Here is a 20,963-nt window from a genome sequence, read left to right on the forward strand (position 1 = left end):
TGAATAAATTGAAACAAAAGAGTTAACAAATATCCAAAAATAGAGAGTAAGTTTTGTTTTTTAATATGGAGATGAAAAATCCCTGGGTGATTTATGTGCCAACAGAGATGTTAGCTGCATATAATAGATGTAATATTTTTAATACTAATATTTTGGGCCTGAGTCAAGAGTGGGAATAGAGAGTATTTCCAGTGCTTTGATTTCTTTATTTTGCAAACGTCAGTTGCTAACTGGGGTCAGACAAAAATATTGTTTCTGCAACAAGAGCCCAAGCAACTTGAGCTGGCAACTTTTTCACACACTAACCATGCTAGGAGGTCCTGCAGAGTCCTCTCAGATCTTTGGGGCCAACATCCCCAACTTGGGCTTGCAGGGAGAAACGCTATCCTGCAGAGAGGGTGGCTACTTGCCATGCCCTAAAACTTCAAGCCACCTGTGAAACCATGCAGCCACACCACTGAATGCTGCTGGGCTTCTTCAAATGGGTCAGGTCTCGTGGCAAGACCTTGTGTGACATGGGGAATGCCATAAGACATTTTTTACTCATCAAAAGCATCAACCTCTGCTCACCCGTGTCAGCTCACCAATTGTCAGATAACTTAGAAGAGCAATCTGGTGGCATAAAGCCCTCGGTGCTTGTTTCAAGTGATCACTAGCAACAGCATATTTATATTAAAGAACTGAAAGCAGGAGAAAGAAACAAATTATTTCACTTCATATTCACTCCAATGATTGCCTTCTGACAACATCTCCATGAAGTCTTGCTGGAAAACAACGTGCAGATGGATAAACCCTTTTCCAGTACTGAGGAGCCATGCTGAAAACACTCCACCAAAGAGAAAGCCATTTCAACAACAGATTGATTTCCTAGTGCAGAGGAACTTGTCACTATATTTCCTTCCCTCAATTCTGGCTGGCTGAAATAGAATCATGTAGACAGTTGGTTTTTTGCACTACACTAAAAGAGTAGCCTTGAAGGACAGTCTCATAGGTGATAGGGTTTGCACATATGAGGATCTGGTGGCCATGGGTTAACTGCAAGGTCTGTGGTGGGGGAAGGTCCAATAACAGCCCCTTCCCTCCTTTCTGCCTCGATCTCCCCGCAGGGAAAGGGGGGATGCTGAAAGCAACCCTCTGCCAAAAAGCACTTTGAGGTTGATGTACAACAAAATACTGTAACGTTGTTTCATCTTTGGCTGTCTTGGGAGAGCTCTTGCATTGCTTCCCTGTGATTCTTCCTATAGCTGATTGACCCAACAGCACCCTATGCTTGCCCATTTGATGAAGACTTCCCTGCCAGTTTGGTTAAAAATAAATAAGTCACATCATCAGCTACCAAAGCAACATCAGTACAACCAAGATGACTAAAGTGCCCTGGGTGGAGGGCCACAAAAATGATCCAAGGGCTCGATCACCTCTGCTATGAGGAAAAGCTGAAGGAGATGGGGTTGTTCAGCCTGGAGAAGAGAAGGCTCTGGGGAGACCTTATTGCAGACTTTCAATACTTAATTGGATTTATAAGAAAAATGGGGACAGACTTTTTAGCAGGGCCTGTTGCAATAAGAAAAGGGGTCATGGCTTCAAACTAAAACAGGGTAGATTCAGACTGGATAAAAAGAAGAAATTTTTTACACTGAGGGTGGTGAAACACTGGAATAGGTTGCCCAGAGAGGTGGCAGATGCCCCATCTCTGGAAACATTCAAGGTCAGGTTGGACGGGGCTCCGAGCAACCTGGTCTTGCTGAAGATGTCCCTGCTCATTGCAGGGGAGTTGGACTACATGGTCTTTAAAGGTCCCTTCAAACCCAAACCATTCTATGATTCCAGAGCTGAATGCTTCTGTTGATGGTCTTGCTTTCAAAATGGCAAAACCTGTTTTAAATGATGACTTTCACTTTGCTGAACACAACTGAAGAGCTAAGGTCATGCTCAACAGGCACGTAGTCTGCAGGCACAGGACTGTCCCTCCAGGGTGCCACCACAGCAGGCCAACTGTAAAGACCAGTTAAAATCTGCTTCTGCTTGAGCACATCAATCAGGCCTACTCAGTTAGAAACTAAATTTGGTACAAATTCTTTCAGCTCAGTTAGAAATCCTTTAAAAGAAAAGAGATTTTCTGCAGGAGCCTCACTGGCTATCACAGGAACATCCCCTGTTTTCTGCCTGCCAAGCGATGCCAGGGATGAGCAAGGCACAAGCTACCCCATTTCCCTCCTTCCCAGGAAAGAAAAAGATGTGCTGCCCTCTCCAACATCCTCATCCTCCTACCCAAATCCCAGCATTGGGCTGATGCTGGTGCCTGCATCTGCTCTGGCCTTGGCTCAGGAAGTGACGTCCCTGGCACTTGCTCCCTTAGTGCACTCCCTTGAGTGTAGCAGGTGGAAGGGGATCCTTGGGCATTTCCTCACCTCTCAATGGGTAAATGGATTTTGAGGCACTTTTTTTGCTGCCTCTCCTACCCAAGTTCCTGGGGGACCCTGCACGACCCCGAGCAACTTCACTCACCAGCAATGGCTGGGAGCAGCTAGGAGCCCACCCCACCGGTAGCCTGCTGCCTGGACCTGACCCAGAGCTGCAGGCAGGCTATGCAGTCTGCAGTCTCCATCTAGAGCCCAGCAGAGCCTCTGCTCCGCATTGCCTCCATGCTGCAGCCCATGCACAGGATGTGCATGGGTCTCACCATCCAAAGCCCCCTGGTCTGAACTTGGTTGTGCTTTTAGCAGGCAGCAGCATCAGGCAGCAACTCAGCCAGGGAGGCTATTCCCACAGTATCCACTTGTGTTACCATCCTCGGTGTCTTCATCCTCAGAATCCCTACGATGCAAAGGGCTGCTATCATGAGAAGGTTAAGTTGTTTGCTCAAATAAAGAAGCAGCCTATAGGAGAGGAAGGATTTCAGCTCATTCCTCCCACATCCTTGTGCTCAGCATGGTAAACGCTTCCCTTTGCACCCTGACTTACCAAAGGGGATAAATTGATTCTCCAGTACCCAATGCCACAACATCTACGCCTCAAGAAGGGATCCAACCAAAGTTTTCTTCTTCCGTCCTCTGTCTGAGCTGACAACAAATTTCTGGCCACCTTCCTAGTTGAGTCCCTCCAGAAGTGATCACATTGACCATCTCAAACCCAGCTGAGTCCACCAAAACACAAGTGTGACCTCTGACAAAGACCATGGGATTCGACTCAAGTTTCTACAACCAGAGAGAAGCACAACACCAGACCAAGGAAGGGCCATTCCTGGGGCATCAAAAGATTACACTAAGACGATAAGAAACCCTGCATGGGTATGCAATAGGGTATACCATAGGGTATGCAATGTGCAATAGAGTGTGCAACAGAGTATGTATGCATTAGTGTAAGCAATTTGGTATACATAAGGGTATGTACTAGGGTATGCCATAGAGTATCTGATAGGGTATCTAATAGAGTATGCATTAGGGTATCCAACAGGGTATGCAACAAAAATAGCCCTTTTACACTGGTTCAAGGCATTTCTAATTGCAAGGATGTACCAGGCGCTGGCTCTGGCTGCATGCCAGCATACGCTCTGCAGCAGGCTCTGCTGCTCTGTGTTGAGATGTGCATTTTGTGGTGTTTTGTTTTGTTTTGTTTTTTTATTAAAAGAAAGTATCAGCCTTCTGTTTGATGTGTTGTTGGTCACAGTTGCCAAGGGGAGCAGTGTGCAATTACAGTCCCAGTGATGTCCACTCTAATAATACACTTAGCTCTGCATAGCTCAGATGCAGAAATAGCTCTGCTATAAAGAGCACAGCCATTTCAACGGAGGAATACTCCAACTTACATGTGTTACATGTGAAGGGTTTGTGGCACATTGCTTAACATCCCCCCACTGAAAAAAAACCGCACCTCAGCCAGTACAAACCAGTGAGTGAAACTATGACAAGCAAAAATCTCTTGCAGAAATCTTACTTTCGATTTATTAGTCAAGAAGGTATTTCTAGAGGGGTGAAGAAACCATTCATGTATCCACCAAGGTGTTCTCGCATGCCTCCATCTGCCCAAGCTCCCTGGGCTCAACTGAGCAGGTCCATCCCAAGGACCAACACAGCCCAAAGTTGTTCTTTGTACTAAATTCAATGAGCAGAAAATCAAACCCAAATGATCCACCTCCAGAGTTGAGTCCTCACATAGCAGCATCCCCTCCACTCAGACCAGACATCCACCCCATGATTCCCCTTTCCACGTCTCCCTTCAGCATCCTGAAAGGTTCACAGCACCCGAATTTGAGACTCAGTCAAGATTTCGGACCAAAGCACAGTGAGGGATAAATTCAAACCAGAGTTTTCCTGATAGATCCCTTTAGAGCCTGAAATGGTGCAACACTAGCCAGGGGGATGCTCTGTAGAGGAACTGCCTGCAGGGAGGAGGATGATGTGATAGCATGCCCATGCTGCCACACTGGCATCTGTTTTGGAATCAAAACAAGTCTCCCGAGATAAGCTGTGAACATGTGAAGCCCTTGAGCATGAGCACCTTGTCAACAGATGAAAATATTAGAGGAGCCAGGTAAAAAATATAGCTTATTCAGTTTATTGCCTGCTCTATGGGAAAGCCCCTTGATGCTTGTTTTAAGGTCCAGCAGGGCATAAGGATGCTGTCTATAGGTACCAGGATGCTGGTAGGGCAGCTCAACAGGTTAACGCCTTAATTGATGAGATCTGGTGGGGCTGAGCCGTTGCCATCGCAGTCTTGAAAGAAAGGGGCAAACAAGCCCCTACAAAACAGGAGTATCTGCTAGGAACAGATGGGGGGGCAAGTAGTCCAGCTCCAGGTGCCAGCAGCATGGGGCGGGGATCATCTTGATCCCGATTTATCACACTCCACTAGAGTAATTCGCCAGCTCACTGGTGCTCAGCAAGCTGAGCTCCTTACATCCAGAGAACAGATTAGTCTGAAAGGTTCTAGCGAGACACAAATCCAGCTCTGGAGCAAGCATTTTATTATAGAATCATAGAATCATAGAATAACCAGGTTGGAAGAGACCCACCGGATCATCGAGTCCAACCATTCCTATCGAACACTAAACCATGCCCCTTAGCACCTGGTCCACCCGTGCCTTAAACACCTCCAGGGAAGGTGACTCAACCACCTCCCTGGGCAGCCTGTTCCAGTGCCCAATGACCCTTTCTATGAAAAATTTTTTCCTGATGTCCAGCCTAAACCTCCCCTGGCGTAGCTTGAGGCCATTCCCTCTCATCCTGTCCCCTGTCACTTGGGAGAAGAGGCCAGCACCCTCCTCTCCACAACCTCCTTTCAGGTACTTCTAGAGAGCAATGAGGTCTCCCCTCAGCCTCCTCTTCTCCAGGCTAAACAACCCCAGCTCTCTCAGCCGTTCCTCATAAGGCCTGTTCTCCAGCCCCTTCACCAGCTTCGTTGCTCTTCTCTGGACTTGCTCCAGAGCCTCAACATCCTTCTTGTGGTGAGGGGCCCAGAAGTGAACACAGGATTCGAGGAGCGGTCTCACCAGTGCCGAGTACAGAGGGAGAATAACCTCCCTGGACCTGCTGGTCACGCCGTGTCTGATACAAGCCAAGATGCCATTGGCCTTCTTGGCCACCTGGGCACACTGCTGGCTCATGTTCAGTCGGCTGTCAACCAACACCCCCAGGTCCCTCTCCTCCAGGCAGCTTTCTAGACAGACTTCTCCTAGTCTGTAGCACTGCATAGGGTTGTTGTGCCCCAAGTGCAGGACCCAGCATTTGGCCTTGTTAAACCTCATGCCATTGGTCTCAGACCAGAGATACAGACTGTTCAGATCCCTTTGCAGAGCCTCCCTACCCTCCAGCAGATCCACGCTTCCACCCAGCTTAGTGTCATCCCCAAACTTGCTAAGGGTGCACTCAATGCCTTCATCCAGGTCATTGATAAAGACATTGAACAGGGCTGGACCCAGCACTGAGCCCTGGGGAACCCCACTGGTAACTGGCCTCCAGCTGGAGTTATCTCCATTTCCCACCACTCTCTGGGCCCGGCCAGCCAACCAGTTTTCCGCCCAGGAGAGTGTGCGCCTCTCCAGGCCAGAGGCTGACAGTTTCTGAAGCAGAATGCTGGGAGAAACTGTGTCAAAGGCTTTACTGAAGTCCAGGAAGATACATCCACAGCCTTTCCCTCATCCAGCAGCCGAGTCACTTTGTCATAGAAGGAGATCAGGTTCATTTGGCAAGACCTGCCTTTTGTGAACCCATGTTGACTGGGCCTGATCACCCGGTTCTCTTGCATGTGCTTCATGATAGCACTCAAGATCACCTGCTCCATGACTTTCCCTGGCACTGAGGTCAGACTGACAGGCCTGTAGTTTCCTGGGTCCTCCCTGCGACCCTTCTTGTAGATGGGCACAACATCAGCCAGCCTCCAGTCCAGTGGGACTTCCCCTGTCTTCCAGGACTGTTGGAAGATGATGGAAAGGGGTTTGGCCAGCACAGCCGACAGCTCCTTCAATACCCTTGGGTGGATCCCATCCGGCCCCATAGACTTGTGGGTGTCTAGTCGGGCTAGCAAGGCTCTGACCACCTCCTCTTGGATCATGGGAGGCTCATTATGCTCCTCTAGCTCCTGGGTTTGTACACAGAAGGAACAACTTTCTTGACAATTAAAGACTGAGGCAAAGAAGGCATTAAGTACCTCAGCCTTTTCCTCATCCCCTGTCACTGTTGTTCCATCTGCGTCCAATAGGGACTGTATGGTCTCCCTAGTCCTCCTTTTATTATTTATATATTTATAGAAGGATTTTTTGTTATCTTTCACAGACTTTGCCAATCTGATTTCTAGCTGAGCCTTAGCCCTTCTGATTTTTTCTCTACACAATCTCACTTCCCTCCTGCAGTCCACCCAAGAGGCCTGTCCCCTCTTCCAGAGCCCATAAACATTTCTCTTCTTCTTGATATCACTCAAGATCTCTCTGTTCAACCAAGCTGGTTTTCTCCCCTGCCAGCTTTTTTTCCGGAACATGGGGATGGCTTTCTGCTGAGCTGCTAGGATTTCCTTTTTGAAGAGCTCCCAGCCCTCATGGGCTCCCTTGCCCTTAAGGACTGTCTCCCATGAGACTTTGCCCACCAGCCTTCTGAAGAGTTCAAGGCCTGCCCTCTGGAAATTTAATGCTACTGTCCCGCTAACCACCCATTTCACTTCACCTAGAACAGAAAACCCTATCATCTCATGATCACTTTGTCCTAGGCGTCCACCTACTGCCACATCCCCCACAAGGCCTTCTCTGTTGACAAGCAGCAGGTCCAGGAGGGCACCCTCCCTTGTTGGTTCATTCACCAGCTGTGCAAGGAAGTTGTCTTCCACGCACTCCAGGAACCTCCTGGACTGCTTCCTTTCTGCTCTTAAAGGTGGGGGTTTTTTTAATCAACTGTAAATTATCTAGAAATGGCTGATGGAAAACATTTGATGGTGGAGGGGCCAGGACTGGAGCTGGGTAATGTTATACGATCAACCATATATTAATATATCATAAATATAACCAAATATTAAATATCTAAAAATGTAAATCATTAATATATTAATATGATGACTACATTATTCCATAATATCCATATATTATCCAATATATCTTATTGATATTGATACTATATCATATATCAATACCATCAACCCCCTTATTTCATATCAAGGCAGCTGCAACGAGTGTTTTGTGCTTCATGTCTGAGCCTGTCTCCATCCAGGGCTATCAAGACTGAATGCATCACAAAAATTCCTGATTTAGCACTTGAACAAAGTATTTAATGAATCTATGTGAATGCATCCAATTATTTCCCTGCATTCTGTGTTGCCCAAAAGCCAACTCAGCCCACACAAAGTACAGGCAGCCAGGCACAGTATCCAAGAGACAATCTCCAACAAGAGCAAGAAGGACAAGATGATGTGTCAAAAACTGGAGCAATGCTGGGCACCAAAAATGTGTGAACAACAGAGAAATTAAATGAGAGCTTTGAACATGCCGCAGATGACACATGCGTGTGAGGGAATGGCCAAATGGAAACACATATTAAATTAAGAATGGTTTCAGCTCTACATGTCCTGTCTCCAGAAAGGCAGAAAGACAGAAGTCCATGTGACACCCTCCCCAGAAAGCAATCCCCCTGCAGATGGTGGTGGCACAGTAAAACATGGTAAGGTCATGCTCAACAGGCACTTAGTCTGCAGGCACAGCCATGTGAGCACTTTAACTCTCATGACATGGAAAGAAGGATGTCTGAAAATAAGCAAAAGGAGGTATTTCTTCACATAATGCACAGTTAAACTGTTGAGCTATGCTACAGGAGATGTGAGCATGAGAGGTTTACAAGGATTCAAAAAGCACATTGCCAAAGTCATGAAATGAAAATCCATCAGGAGTTACTGGACACAATGCCGCGCAAATGTAGTCCTGCAGATCCTCAAACTGTATCTTCCGGAAAATGACAGAATCATTTTGATTGGAAAGGAACCTTAAGATCATAGAATCAGAATGATCTGAGTTGAAAGGGACCCACAAGGATCATTGAGTCCAAGTCCTACCCCTGCATAGGACAACCCCAACATTCACACCATGTGTATGAGGGCGTTGGCCAAATGCTTCTTGAATATTGTCAGTCTTAGTGACATTCCTGCTTCCCTGGGGAGCTTGTTCCAGTGCTCCCACCAGCTTTTGGGTGAAGAAGCTTTTCCTAATATCCAACCTAAACCTCTCCTGGCACATCTTCCTGCATTCCTTTGGGTCCTATCATTGGTCTCCAGAGAGAAGAGATCAACACTCTCTGGGCCCGGCCAGCCAACCAGTTTTCTACCCGGAAGAGTGTGCGCCTGTCCAGGCCAGAGGCTGACAGTTTCTGAAGCAGAATGCTGTGAGAAACTGTGTCAAAGGCTTTACTGAAGTCCTGGAAGACTACATCCACAGCCTGAGTCCAACTGTTAAGATCATCGAGTTCAACTGTTAACTGATGCAGCTGATGAGATGCATCCCAGAGTCCTGAGGGAATTGAGTGTTGTGGTTGCCGAGCCACTCTCCATGATATTTGAAAAGTCATGGCAATCAGAAGTCCCTGGTGACTGGAAGAAGGGTAACATTGTGCCCATTTTTAAAAAGGGTAGAAAAGAAGACCCTGGGAACCACCAACCTGTCAGCCTCACCGCTGTGCCTTGGAAGATCATGGAACAGATCCTCCAAGAAGCTCTGCTAATGCACATGTAGGACAGGGAGGTGATTAATGGTAGCCAGCACAGCTTCACCAGGGGCAAATCTTGTCTGACCAACTTAGTGGCTTTCTATGATGGGGTAACCACAGCACTGAACACGGGTAAACCAACCAATGTGATCTAGACTTCTGTAAAGCCTTCGACACGGTCCCTCACAACATCCTCCTCTCTAAATTGAAGAGGTATGGATTTGATGGGTGGACGGCATGGTGGATAAGAAACTGGTCGGATGGTCATATTCGAAGAGTAACTGTCAATGGCTCAAAGTTCAGAAGGAGATCTGTGACAAGTGGTGTCCCTCAGGGACCAGTGCTGTTTAATATCTTCATCAATGATATCTACAGAGAGATTGAGTGCACCCTCAGCAAGTTTGCAGAAGACACCAAGCTGAGTGGTGCATTTGCCACACCGGAAGGACAGGATGTCATCCAGAGGGACCTGGGCAGGCTGGAGAAGTGGGCCTGTGAGAACTTCATGAGGTTCTACAGGGCCAAGTGCAAGGTCCTGCATCTGGGTCAGAGCAATCTGTGTTTTCAGTACACGACGGGGGATGATGTGATTGAGAGGTGCCCTGCAGAGAAGGACTTGGGGGTGCTGATCGATGAGAAGTTCAACATGAGCCAGGAATGTGCACTCGCAGCCCAGAAGGCCAACCGTATCCTGGGCTGCATCAAATGAAGTGTGGCCAGCAGGTCGAGGGGAGTGATTCTGCCCCTCTATTCCTCTCTTGTGAGACCTCATCTGGAGCACTGTGTCCAGTTCAGATCTCCCCAATATAAGAAGGATATGGAGCTGTTGGAACAGGTCCAGAGGAGGGCTACAAGGATGATCCAAGGGCTGGAGCATCTTCACCATGAGAATGGTGAGACACTGGAACAGGTTGCCCAGGGAAGTTGTGGATGCCCCATCCCTGGAGGTGTTCAAGGCTGGAGTGGATGGGGCCTTGGGTAACCTGATCTAGTGCGATGTCCCTGCCCATGGCAGGGGGGTTGGATCTAGATGATCTTTAAGGTCCCTTCCAACCCAAACTATTCTATGATTCTATAATTCTATGATTCTAAGAGGAGAACACTGCTGGGAAGTAGCATTGCATGCCTACCCTATTCTTCTCATGCTCCTCCTGGTGTCCATTGCTGCTCACCAAGCCCAGTGGTCTGGTATGATCCATTACAGCTCTCCTGCTCTTACTAACCTCCCAAGCAGCTCCAGCACACCACTAGCACATCTAATTGCAAATGAAAAGCTGCTATGGCAGGATGGCATGGCAACCATAAGATAAGGCGAGTTATCTCCCAGCTGGGTGGAGGGGTTGCAGCATAAGATACTCTGCATGAATAGCTGGCGGCATGTGCAGACAATTTTTTTGCATTGTTATGCTCTAAACACTATGATTTAGATAGATGATAGGATTGTTACTCATCATTGTGGACAAGTACAACACCAGAATTACTTTCATCTTTAAAAAGAAAAGAAATTATTGGTCCTGAGTTTACTTAGGAGAAAAGCTCTCCCATGAATGGCAGCTTTTCACAAACACCATTATGCTAGCTCAACTGCTCTGCATCCTGCTCAGTATGGACAACTGTGAAATGAATTTGACCTGGAAATCCAACTGAGAAGGAAAAGGGTGTTTCAACCTTTACAGTTCCTTCCCTTCCTCTCACTTTCTTCTGTTTCAACAGTATTTGCTGAATTTACTAAAAGCACTGCATATCTTTTTGCTCAAAGCTAGTTTTCAGCAAGTACCCAGTTAATCTGAAACATTTTCTTTTGTTCCAGTAAGGAAGGGCAGTTCATGCACAGTCCTGAGACAAGTAAAGCCCAGCATCCGAGAGCACCGTTCTGTGACCACCTGCACAGGTCAAGGGCACTTATCCTACCTGACCCTCAAGGCAGAAAGGTGGGCACTCGTCTGAGGGCAAAGGCTGTAGCTCCAGCCAGGTGGTCTGCACCATCTACCTCAGCGGTGGCCAGTGCCTCCAGCGACGGAGAGGCTGTGGTGCAGGTCTCTGACTGCAGGGAGCGCCTGGACTTTTCTCCTGGGGAAGGGGCAGATGGCAGAGCCGCCTGCAAAAGGTGTGCTCAGGTGGAGGAGCTCCTGCAGCAGATGGCTGAGATGCAGGAGGTGGTGAGAAGGCTGCATAGCATCGGAGAGGCTGAGAAGGAGCTGGATAGCTGGTTCCAGGCACGGTCTGCTGTGGACCCACTTCCTGCAACCAAACAGCAAAAACCTCCCCCACCAGCACACATTGAAGGGAGGGGGAACGATAATGTAGAAGAATGGAAGCCTGCAAGGGCAAGGACCATGAGGAGGAAGAGGCTTCCCCTGAAGCCTGAGGTGCCCTTGCAGAACCGCTTCAGTGTTCTGCAGACCAAAGAGGTAAGACCAAAGAGGAGCTGACTGTGAGAGGATTAAAGGGAGGGCAGGGACAGGAAACATTATACTGGGGGTCTGCTGCCGGCTACCAGACCAGGAAGAGTGAGAGAATGAGGCCCTCTATAGACAGATAGGCGCAGAGCCTTACATTCACAAGCCCTGGACCTCATGGGGGACTTCAACCACCCCGATATCTGTTGGAGGGACAACAGATGTGAAGCTCAAGGGAAGCCTTAGCTGCAGTGACCATGAAATGGTGGAGTTCAAGATCCCTAGAGCAGCAAGGAAGGTGCGCGACAAACTCACTACCCTGGACATCAGGAGAGCAGACTTTGGCCTCTTTGGGGATCTGCTCAGTAGGGTATCATGGGGTAAAGGCCCGGAGGGGAGAGAGGCCCAAGAAAGCTGGTTAATATTCAAGGATCACCTCCTCCAAGCTCAGGAGCAACGCAACCCAACAAAGAGGAAGTCAGGCAAAAATGCCAGGAGGCCTACATGGATGAACAAGGAACTCCTGGAAAAAACTCAAACTCACACAGGAAGCCTACAGAGGATGCAAGCAAGGGCAGGTAGCCTGGGAGGAATACAGAGCAATTGTCCGAGCAGCCAGGGGTCAGGTTAGGAAAGCGAAAGCCCAGATAGAAATAAAACTGGTCAAGGACAACAAGAAAACCTTCTGTAGATATGTCAGTGACATATTTACATGTTCCGGAAAAAAAGCCGGCAGGGGAAAAGAAACAGCTTGGTTGAACAGAGAGATCTTGAGTGATATCAAGAAGAGAAATGTTTATGGGCTCTGGAAGAGGGGACAGGCCTCTTGGGTGGACTGCAGGAGGGAAGTGAGATTGTGTAGAGAAAAAAATCAGAAGGGCTAAGGCTCAGCTAGAAATCAGATTGGCAAAGTCTGTGAAAGATAACAAAAAATGGGTTATTACCCACTGGTTGTATTTCATATAGGAAATGATGACACAGCGCAGAAAGGTGAAAGCAATCAAGAGAGACTTCAGGTCTCTGGGGAGAATGATGGAGGGCTCTGGGGCACAGGTAGTGTTTAGCTCCATTCTATTGCTAAGGAATGAGGAGCAAGAAGTCAAAAAGAAGCACTTGATTAATACCTGGCTCTGTGCCTGATGTGAGGAGAGAGGCTTTGGGTTCTTTGATCACGGGGTGGCCCATGCACCCCTAGGCTTTCTTACTAGGGATGGGGAACACCTATCTCCTAGGGGGACTAAAGTCCTTACTAAAAATCTAGCTAGGCTCATAAACAGAGCTTTAAACTAGATGTGAAGGGGGAGGGGGACGAGACCAGGCTAGTTGGGAGTGAGCCTGGAAGTGGAACTCCAGTGACTAAGAGATGGTGTGCTGGTGAGGACTGCCAGTATGTCACCACAGAGCAAGTGGAGGCGAGTACATGTGGTGACGGTAAGGATGAAACTGACACCGAGGTGTCAGTTATTCCAAGGACCATTCAATTGGGAATGAACACTATTCCCTTTATGAGGGCTGAAGGTTCGCCAGCCCAGCTGAAGTGCATTTACACCAATGCACGCAGCATGGGCAATAAGAAGGAGGAGTTGGAAGCTGTTGTAGGGCAAGGAGAATAAGATGCCATCATGGAAACGTGGTGGGATGACTCGTATAACTGGAGTGCAGCTATGGTGGGGTATAAACTTTTCAGGCAGGACAGGAAGGGTAGGAGAGGAGGCGGGGTAGCCCTCTATGTTAGAGAGTGCTTTGATACCCTCGAGCTCGATTACGGTGAGGATGGGACTGAGTGCCTGTGGGTTGAAATCAGAGGAGCCAACAAGAAGGCAGATATTGTGATGGGAGTCTGTTACAGACCACCCAGCCAAGGAGAAGCAGCTGATGAGCTCTTCTATAAACAGCTGGGGATAGTCTCTAGATCAATGCCTCTTGTTCTTGTGGGAGACTTCAATCTTCCAGATATCTGCTGGAAGTACAATAGAGCAGAAAGGAAGGAGTCCAGGAGGTTCCTGGAGTGCGCGGAAGACAACTTCCTCGCACAACTGGTGAGGGAACCAACAAAGGAAGGCGCCCTCCTGGACCTGCTGTTTGTCAACAGAGAAGGCCTTGCGGGGGATGTGGCGGTCGGAGGACGCCTGGGACAAAGCGATCACGAGATGATAGGGTTTTCAGTTCTAGGTGAGGTGAAGAGGGTGGCTAGCAGGACAGTCGCATTAAACTTCCAGAGGGCAGACTTTGGACTGTTCAGAAGGCTGGTTGGCAAAGTCCCATGGGAGACAGTCCTTAAGGGCAAGGGAGCCCACGAGGGCTGGGAGCTCTTCAAAAAGGAAATCCTAGCAGCTCAAGAGAAAGCCATCCCCATGTTCCGGAAAAGGAGCCGGCGGGGGAAAAAAACCAGCTTGGTTGAGTAGGGAGATTTTGAGAGACATCAGAAAGAAGACGAGGGTCTATGAGCTTTGGAAGAAGGGACAGGCGTCTTGGGTGGACTACAGGAGGGAAGTGAGATCGTGCAGGGAAAAAATCAGGAGGGCTAAGGCCCAACTAGAAATTAAATTGACTAAGTCCATGAAAGACAATAAAAAAAATCCTTCTATAAATATATTAACAACAAAAGGAGGAATGGAGAGAATATACAGTCCCTATAGGATGCAGAAAAAACAACGGTGACCGGGGATGAGGAAAAGGGTGAGGTACTTAATGCCTTCTTTGCCTCAGTCTTTAATAGTAAGGAAAGTTGTTCCCTTTGTGTACAAACCCAGGAGTTAGAGGAACAGAATGAGGCTCCCATGATCCAAGAGGAGGCAGTTAGAGACTTGCTTGCCCAGCTAGACACCCACAAGTCTATGGGGCCGGATGGGATCCACCCAAGGGTATTGAAGGAGCTGGCGGATGTGCTGGCCAAACCCCTTTCCATCATCTTCCAACAGTCCTGGCTGACTGGGGAAGTCCCACTGGACTGGAGGCTGGCTGATGTTGTGCCCATCTACAAGAAGGGTCGCAGGGAGGACCCAGGAAACTACAGGCCTGTCAGTCTGACCTCAGTGCCAGGGAAAATCATGGAGCAGGTGATCTTGAGTGCTATCATGAAGCACATGCAAGAGAACCGGGTGATCAGGCCCAATCAACATGGGTTCACGAAAGGCAGGTCTTGCCAAACTAACCCGATCGCCTTCTATGACAAAGTGACTCGGCTGCTGGATGAGGGAAAGGCTGTGGATGTGGTCTTCCTGGACTTCAGAAAAGCCTTTGACACAGTTCCTCCCAGCATTCTGCTTGAGAAACTGTCAGCCTCTGGCCTGGAGAGGCGCACACTCTCCTGGGTGGACAACTGGTTGGCCTGCCGGGCCCAGAGAGTGGTGGTAAATGGTGTTAAATCCAGCTGGAGGCCAGTGACAAGTGGGGTTCCCCAGGGCTCGGTGCTGGGTCCAGCCCTGTTCAATGTCTTTATCAATGACCTGGATGAAGGCATCGAGTGCACCCTTAGCAAGTTTGAGGATGACACGAAGCCGGGTGGAAGTGTTGATCTGGAGGGCAGGGAGGCTCTGCAAAGGGATCTGAACAGGCTGGATATCTGGTCTGAGACCAATGGCATGAGGTTTAACAAGGCCAAATTCTGGGTCCTGCACTTGGGGCGCAACAACCCTATGCAGTGCTACAGACTAGGAGAAGTCTGGCTAGAAAGCTGCCTGGAGGAGAGGGACCTGGGGGTGTTGATTGACAGCTGACTGAACATGAGCCAGCAGTGTGCCCAGGTGGCCAAGAAGGCCAATGGCATCTTGGCTTGTATCAGAAATGGAGCGACCAACAGGTTCAGGGAGGTCATTCTCGCTCTGTACTCGGCACTGGTGAGACCGCTCCTTGAATCCTGTGTTAACTTCTGGGCCCCTCACCACAAGAAGGATGTTGAGGCTCTGGAGCAAGTCCAGAGAAGTGCAACAAAGCTGGTGAGAGGGCTGGAGAACAAGTCTTACGAGGAATGGCTGAGGGATCTGGGGTTGTTTAGCCTGGAGAAGAGGAGGCTGAGGGGTGACCTCATTGCTCTCTACAACTATCTGAAAGGAGGTTGTAAAGAGGAGGGTGCTGGCCTCTTCTCCCAAGTGACGGGGGACAGGACAAGAGGGAATGGCCTCAAGCTCTTCCAGGGGAGGTTCAGGCTGGACATCAGGAAAAAATTCTTCGCGGAAAGGGTCATTGGGCATTGGAACAGGCTGCCCAGGGAGGTGGTTGAGTCACCTTCCCTGGAGGTGTTTAAGGCACGGGTGGACGAGGTGCTAGGGGGCATGGTTTAGTGTTTGATAGGAATGGTTGGACTCGATGATCCAGTGGGTCTCTTCCAACCTGGTTATTCTATGATTCTATGATTCTATGAAACGTTCTCCTTTTGGTCCCAGGGAGTCGCTCCATGGGTAGCGGATAAATTTGACCCAACTTGAAGCTGCAAATGGAGCAAAATTATTCCCACTGCATTATCACGTTTTGGGTCAAAATGTTCATGGTGACCTCTGCATCCACCCCAAGTTCTGTCCTCTGCTCCCATCCTTCATAGGTGTCCATCAAAGTCTGCACAAATGTTTTCATGACTTGGGGGTGATTGAGAGAAGATGCCAGTCCCTTTTCTTTTGCAAGGATCTTTTTCTTCAGCTACAAAGTTGGGGGCAGAATGTTCATTGATGTCTCTGCTGAGTGGCATTGCGCACCAGGTGCCATAGGATGGAAAAAAAAGAGTGTGATGGTTGGTGGCGTCCCTTCCTGCCCAGCTCTCATCCCAAGCCTGATGAGTTTGGTTTGATGGTTGTTTTATGGAAATTTTTTGTTGGTTGCTTGGTTTGGTGGATTTTTCTTGCAGAAAATAGTTTTTTAAAAGACAAAATATTGAAGTTTCATTTTTCTCTCTTGCAAGGCTGCAGAGCAGGGCAATGTGTTTGAAGTAGAAACAGGAAGGAGAAGTTTTCTGCAGTGGTTTTTATTCTTTCCCAGTAACCTGGGACCACAGAGCCTATGCGATTATCCCAAGCTGCTAGGAATGGGCATGCATGAGGAGCAGCATGCCTCAGAGATCCCAGTTCCCCAAGCTCATCAGTGTGGACCTTCTCAGGCAGGACAAGGGAGCTGCTGGTGGGCATCCAGCCCAGGAGGGGCAGGATAGCTCAGGGGCTGGAGCCAGGTAGAATGCTGTGTGAGATGCAGGGGACAGCTCAGTGACCACTGCCAGGGGATGGAGAGGCCTTGGGGCATCAGGGAAGATCTCCAGGGTGCAAGGGGTGTTTTTTGTCCCACGTCAGAGGTGGCCAGTGGGTGGCCCTGCAGGTGGGCAAGACTGGAGGTTCCCATTGGTGCAGATGAGGGGCTTAGGTTGCTCTCGCTTGTTTTTTTAATTTCTCAGTAGTCAGGAGGTGATCTCTCTTTTACTTTTTTTTTTTAATTAAAATTTATGTGAAAACTCTAGAACGAGTAATTCAGTAACCCTGGTGTAATAACCTGAGCTGCCAAATCACTCTCTCCTCCATCATCGCCCTGAGACCATCTGGGTAATGAAAAGACAAACTCTGCAAACTCCCCCAGAGAGTCAAAAAAAGACCCGACAGGATTTGGCTGCAAGTTGACTTCACAGTCGCAGATGCAGTTGGGCAATTGTCTTCTAGAAATGGGTACAGAGAGGAATTAGTCATCACTGTTTGGATAGTAAGTGTCTTGGTTATTTTACAATTCTTTTTCCTGCATATGCAAATGTCTTTTTTTTCCTTTTGTAATGAAGCATATAAATAGCTCCTGTCTTGTTTGGATCTTCTATGCATATGTTTGTGTCGTGAAAATGATTGTTATGCTTTTGTCTGGCTTTCTTTAGTAGCTGCTTTACTTAATTTTGTTTCAAAAGAAAGATCTGCCATGTGTTTTCTGGGCTATGAGAGAGATCTTTGGTATGGTGGCTTTTATATCTCCCTGGCTTTGCGGTGTGCAGATGCAGGTCAGAGCATTTGCACCAGCAAAACCCTTTGTCTCAGGCAGTAGGAATAAACTGAGATGAAAAAGATATAAGATAATTTATTTAGTTGCTGGATTTTAAATGTTGTACAACCTGCACTGGGAACACATGGTGTTGAGAACGAACTTGTCCTGTTCTTTAAATTTCCCCTACTTAGTATCTACCAATTTTAATATTGAGGAAAGGTCACTATGGAGACAGACAAGCAAAGTCGTGTGGAACATCTTGCAAGGTCTGCAGCATCACTGAGAGCCCAGGGAACTCTTCTTGAAAGGCTTTTATTTTCTTTTCTGTTTCCCTTGCTCTTCGCTATGTACCCCCAACACACACATCCCTTTTCATATCCTGCCTTCAGGCAAACCCTTGTTTTTCTCCCCAGCTGGAGGACTGATGAGGAGGCAGCTATCTCCCTGCACGCTTCCTCCTGATGTTGCACCATAAATCATGTCATTCAGTTAATCCTTGGTCACGGCAAACATAAGCTCAGGAGCAGGGTGACCTTTTAATGCCAAGCCTGGGCTACCCTGATCTTCTTCTGGTTAGACAGGGAGCCAGTCTCTGCCATAATTTCATGAGACCCCAAGGAGCATCCAGGCCATTAGGACGTCCACGGCCGGACACTGGGTCTGCTGAAGATACTGGAATGAACAGCTTGGGCAGGTTCACCTGGACCACCAAGCCAAATATGGCCACCAACAGTCACTGTGTTTCCCCTGCATTTCATTTAACCTCTTTGTTGCTGATTTATTTGACCTTGGTTTTGCAAATGGAAGAGTCCCTATGTCTGCCCAAGGGGGAGGGTAGGGCATGGGGGATGCCATGTCTAGTGCAAGCCATGACAGTTATTGCAGAGTTTGGTGAGATTTCTAGAGTAATTGCTTTCTGGTGGCTTTGCTGTGTTGAAATTCCAGCCACTCCATGTACACTGAGTAATCTCACCACTGTTACTAAAGGGTCAGTCTGTCTGTCTTCCTCCCCTCACCTTGAATCTCAATTTCCTCCTAATTCTCTCTCTAGATAGCCATTGCCTTTCCATGGCAATGCAGTTTTGCTGATGCAGCTTGTTGTCTCTGTCCCTCTTGCAGAAGGATTTCACCATGCGGGAGGAGTTGCAGCAGCAGGATGTGGAGCACTGGCTGGGGTTCATCACCTTTCTCTGCGAAGTCTTTGGCACCATGAGGAGCAGCACTGGAGAGCCCTTTCGAGTCCTTGTCTGCCCCATTTATACCTGCCTCAGGGAGGTAAATGCCTTCAGAATTTGTCCTTCTTCACCTGTGGGCCAAGCCATTGAATTGCAGTTGAGTTGCAGTGCTGAAGTGCCCATGAGTTGTAGATGTTTGCTTTGTTGGACTCGATGATCCGGTGGGTCTCTTCCAACCTCGTTATTCTATGATTCTATGATTCCTAGAGGGTTTATTTTGCCAGCATCAACATTTCTCACCCCAAAAGTATTTACATCTGCAGGGATGCTTGTATTTTCCTGCATATTGCAATTCTGCTAATTAAAAGCACGTGCTCCAAATCAAATCCCTTTGTCCAAGGGTTTGCAAAGCCCAACAGTTGGAATTGCAAATCTAACGTTTGAGTATGCAAATCCCAACATTGTGAAAATCCTCACTGAAGGGGCTTAAAAAGGTGAAGCCACCTGAATAAATGAGACAGACCGAGGGGAAGAAAGAGGGAAAGAGGTGAGGTCCCATTTGTCCTTATTCCCCACCTAGTGCAGCAGAAACCCAGCCCAGCGACCAGGGTTGGGGACATTTCAGAGCCTGAGCTCTTGAGCTCCCTATGGTTCAGGGTGATGTCAGAAACCTCAGTGAAGACAAACAGAAAAGGCAACTCAAGTGTTAACGGTCACAAGAGCAAGAGAGGGCTTTCCTCTATCCTGTTTTAAAGATGGGTTTGCCTCCTGCTGCTACTTGTAAAAGACTTTCTCAGAAAAATCTGCCTCGTCACCCAGGGTTGGAGCTGTGAATCTCAAATTGTCAGTAGTGTGTCTGTTCAGCCATTTTGCATCTCACTGCAAAATAAGTTCTCTGCTGGACCTTGTGGAAGGGAAGGATGAAGAAACTGTCAGCAATGACTTTTTTACTCACGTGGGAAGTTTTCTCTGAATGTAAACACATTCGCCATCAAGACAAAGGGGTCCAGAGCAGAGGAATCACACTGGGGGACTTTCCTTAATGCAGCAACCTGTGGTGGCAGAAAGTGCAGCAAGAGAGAGGGTTCCCTTCCCCACCCTACCCCACCTCTCTCAGAGGGGGAAAAGGGTGGGCTCCTTAAGAGTGAGCAGCAGGTCTGACTCAGAATGGGAGGGGACAGGAGTGACGCCAGAAGCTGAACTTAATGATCCTTATGAGATCCTTCCAACTTGAGATATTCTATGATTCTTTTCTGAGATGCACCTTTAGTGCAGTTGTTCCTGAAAACATGGCTTGTCCTTCACCATTGGTTCAAAATTTCTAAACCTTAAGCAAGATGGTGACTATTATTTTAACAGCATCACTGCTTAGGTGTTTTCAGCAGGCCTAGAAGATTTTTTTTGAATTGTTGCATAGCAAACTCACTACCCTGGACATCAGGAGGGCAGACTTTGGCCTCTTTGGGGATCTGCTCAGTAGGGTACCATGGGGTAAAGACCCGGAGGGGAGAGAGGCCCAAGAAAGCTGGTTAATATTCAAGGATCACCTCCTCCAAGCTCAGGAGCAACGCAACCCAACAAAGAGGAAGTCAGGCAAAAATGCCAGGAGGCCTACATGGATGAACAAGGAACTCCTGGAAAAAACTCAAACTCACACAGGAAGCCTACAGAGGATGCAGGCAAGGGCAGGTAGCCTGGGAGGAATACAGAGCAATTGTCCGAGCAGCCAGGGGTCAGGTTAGGAAAGCGAAAGCCCAGATAGAAATAAATCTGGTCAAGGACAACAAGAAAAGCTTCTGTAGATATGTCAGTGACAAAAGGAAGACTAGGGAAAATGTGGGCCCTCTCTGGAAGGAAATGTGAGACATGGTTGCCCAGGCTGAGGTACTCAATAACTTTCTTGCCTCAGTCTTCGCCAGCAAGTGCTCAAGTCACACTGCCCAAGAGACAGAAGGCAAAGGCAGGGACTGGGAGATCAAAGACCCCTCCACTGTATGAGAGGATCGGGTGTGAGATCATCTAAGGAACCTGAAGGTGCACAAGTCCATGGGATCTGATGAGATGGACCCATGGGTCCTGATGGAGCTGGCAGATGAAGTTGCTAAGTCACTATCCATCACATTTGAGAATTCATGGCAGTCTGGTGAAGTTCCCATTGACTGGAAAAGGGGAAACATAACTCCTATTAAAAAAAAACAAAAAAAAAAGTTAAAAAGGAAGACCCGAGGAACTACAGGCTGGTCAGTCTCACCTCTGTGCCTGGCAAGATCATT

At 48.1% G+C, this 20,963-nt stretch overlaps 1 protein-coding gene and 1 long non-coding RNA gene across 9 annotated transcripts in view; one reads left to right on the forward strand and one right to left on the reverse strand.

Moving 5' to 3' along the window:
* Nucleotides 1-14,637, forward strand: part of LOC138733840 (uncharacterized) — a 252,031-nt gene extending 237,394 nt beyond the window's left edge. The window contains exon 3 of the long non-coding RNA XR_011339476.1: nucleotides 14,368-14,637. This is a non-coding gene — a long non-coding RNA (uncharacterized lncRNA). The remainder of the gene's footprint in view (nucleotides 1-14,367) is intronic.
* The window catches only part of LOC138733828 (CBP80/20-dependent translation initiation factor-like), a 259,905-nt gene that overhangs the window by 104,554 nt on the left and 134,388 nt on the right, over nucleotides 1-20,963 (reverse strand). The gene's annotated exons all lie outside the window — the stretch shown is intronic.

This window comes from Phaenicophaeus curvirostris, assembly GCF_032191515.1.
Source record: "Phaenicophaeus curvirostris isolate KB17595 chromosome W unlocalized genomic scaffold, BPBGC_Pcur_1.0 scaffold_35, whole genome shotgun sequence".
NCBI lineage: Eukaryota > Metazoa > Chordata > Aves > Cuculiformes > Cuculidae > Phaenicophaeus > Phaenicophaeus curvirostris.